This window comes from Mesoplodon bidens (genome assembly GCF_964165515.1).
Source record: "Mesoplodon bidens genome assembly, chromosome: X".
Taxonomy (NCBI): domain Eukaryota; kingdom Metazoa; phylum Chordata; class Mammalia; order Artiodactyla; family Ziphiidae; genus Mesoplodon; species Mesoplodon bidens.
Genome location: NC_138163.1, coordinates 49,009,596 through 49,012,184, shown reverse-complemented (window position 1 = coordinate 49,012,184; position 2,589 = coordinate 49,009,596).

The following is a 2,589-nucleotide window of genomic DNA, read 5'->3' as shown; positions in this document are numbered from 1 at the left end:
CCACTGCGCCACCAGGGAGGCCCAGAGGTTTTTTTTTTTAACATAAATAACACGGACTCCAATGTATCTTTGTTCTATTTATTTCGGCCCACCTTATTGTCATTGAAAGGGATTTCTTTCAAGTATTTCGTAAGCCTGTTTGAGAACCTTTTATAGCAGCCTCAAATAAGTTAAAATATTAGATTATGAACAACTTGTGTGACGATAGAGATGGTGGCCCAGCCTCTAGTGTATGTTATTGAAAGAATCTGATGGATGACCTAGCTTGCCTGGGGACCAGATGGTGCTATTGGCCTGCCATGGAGCAGCAGCATCAGCATCAGCTTCAGCATCAGCTGGGAACGTGTTTGAAATGCAAATTCTCAGACCCTGCTCCAGACCTACTAGATTAGATATTCTGAAGGTAGGCTGCTAGCCATCAGTGTTTTACAGGTCCTCCAAGTGCTACTGAAGCACACTAATGTTTGAGAACCATTGCTTTAGAGCAATGGGGAAAACATTCAACTGCACCTACAGTAGAACCAGCCTTAATTCACTGACTTGGTACTATTGCAGGTAAACTGAACAGGATGGTAAGATCTGGACTGAGGAAGGTACTAGAATTCTCATGGGCCTGAGACACAAAGACCTCGCGGAGGGATGTGTTAGTTTCCTAGGGTTACCGTAACAAATTACCACAAAGCAGGTGGCTTTAAGCAACCGAAGTTTATTCTCTCACAGTTCTGGAGACCAGAAGTCTGAGGTTAAAGTGTCGGCAGGGCTGGTTCCTTCTGGAGGCTTAGAGGAAGCATCCGTTCCATGCCTCTCTCCTAGTTTCTGGTGGTTGCTGTGAATCCTTGGCATCACTCGGCTTGTACATGCAGATTTCCAGTGTCTTCATCTTTACATAGTGTTTTCCCCTGTCTCTGTTTCTGTGTTCTTTCTCTTCTTATAAGGACACCAGTCATATTGGATGAAGGGCCCACCCTAATCCAGTATGACCTCATCTGATCTTTATTACACCTGCAAATACCCTATTTCCAAATAAGGTCACATTTACAGGTTCCGGGGGTCAAGACTTCAACATATCTTTTGCGGGGATACAATTCAGCTTATAACAAGGGGCAAAGATTCAGTAGTGGAAGGGACAAATAGATAAAGGAAGAACCTAGTTCCAACACGATAAAAGCATTATGATACCATGCACATATGAAGTTTAAAGGCATTCAAAATTATTAGATTGATTATACATACATCTATTTGTAGTAAAAGGCATACATAGGAGTAATGCATGCATATGTAGAATGCAGAAAGGTGTGTATGAGAACAATAAACTTACTTAAGACAGTGGTTAAATGTATGGAAAGAGAGGGAGAATTCAGTTGGGGAGGGGAATAGTGGGTTTCAATTTTATTTGTAAGCTTACGTTTCTTAAGACGGCTGATGGTTGCATGGGTGTAGCATTCTCTGTACCTTTGTCGAGGTCTGAAATATGTCCTAATTTAAAGAAAACTAAAAGAGGAAATGGGCATAGTATCTGGAACTTCTTTAAGGGAAATGAGTGAAGTGGTCCTTGAGCAGAGCAGACGATCAGAGAAGGGGAGGACCAGGGGTTTGAGGGTACAAAGCCTTATTTCTACATTTAGTTAAGGCTGCTTGAGAGCTTCCTGGTTAGCATCAATACATTTTCTGTTTTCCATGCTAGTTCCTCTCGTATCCTAGAGTAGATTAACATTATTTATGTGTGTATCGCCCCAGCTCCCTAAAATGTGAGCTTCTGACTTGTTCAGAACGTCAAGGCTTTTATTGATTTCTCTCTTCTAAAGCACTGTGTTTTCTTCTTCATAGATGCTTGATAAAGTTCTGTTAAAGTGAAGTGAGTGTAATGTATCCACAACCCTTTCCCCTGTCAGTGGGGTTGACATTTAAAAATGCATTGTCATGTAGTAACACAGAGTATTCCTCATGGCTAGAACAACAACAACAAAAGGCACGAGGCCTTTTGTCACCATTGTTTAATGAAAGAACAGTCCAAGTAGAAATTTATCCATGTACGGTCCCTCGGAAGACCTCAAATTGGTTTGGTTCCATATGGTTCATGCCATGCCAGCAGGGTGTGTGTGTGTGTATTTCTGTGTTATATAGTTAGTGTATTAACTATAGTTAATAGTTAATATTAAAGGCCTTTACCTGCACTTAAAAATTTTCGGAGGTTCACTTTATTTATATATTTATTTGTTTGTCTATTTATTTATTTATTTATTTATTTATATTTTTGGCCATGTCATGTGGCATGCAGGATATCAGATCACCGACCAGGTTTCGAACCCGTGCCCCCTGCATTGGGAGCACAGAGTCTTAACCACTGGACTGCCAGGGAAGTCCCGGGAGTTTCAGTTTAAACAAACGCATGCATACCTCTTTTTGAGATAAGCCTTTTTTGGTGCATGCTCGGAGTCCTTATCCCTGCCCCTTACCGAGCTCCAGTTACCTAGGGCCCTGAATTTACTCCCCAGGTGGCCCCATGTCCCAAGCCCCAAGGGGCATGTGTGTTCCTCTTCACTGAGTCTGTGCTTCTGTGGGGTGAGTTGCACTGTTAGTGTTATACTC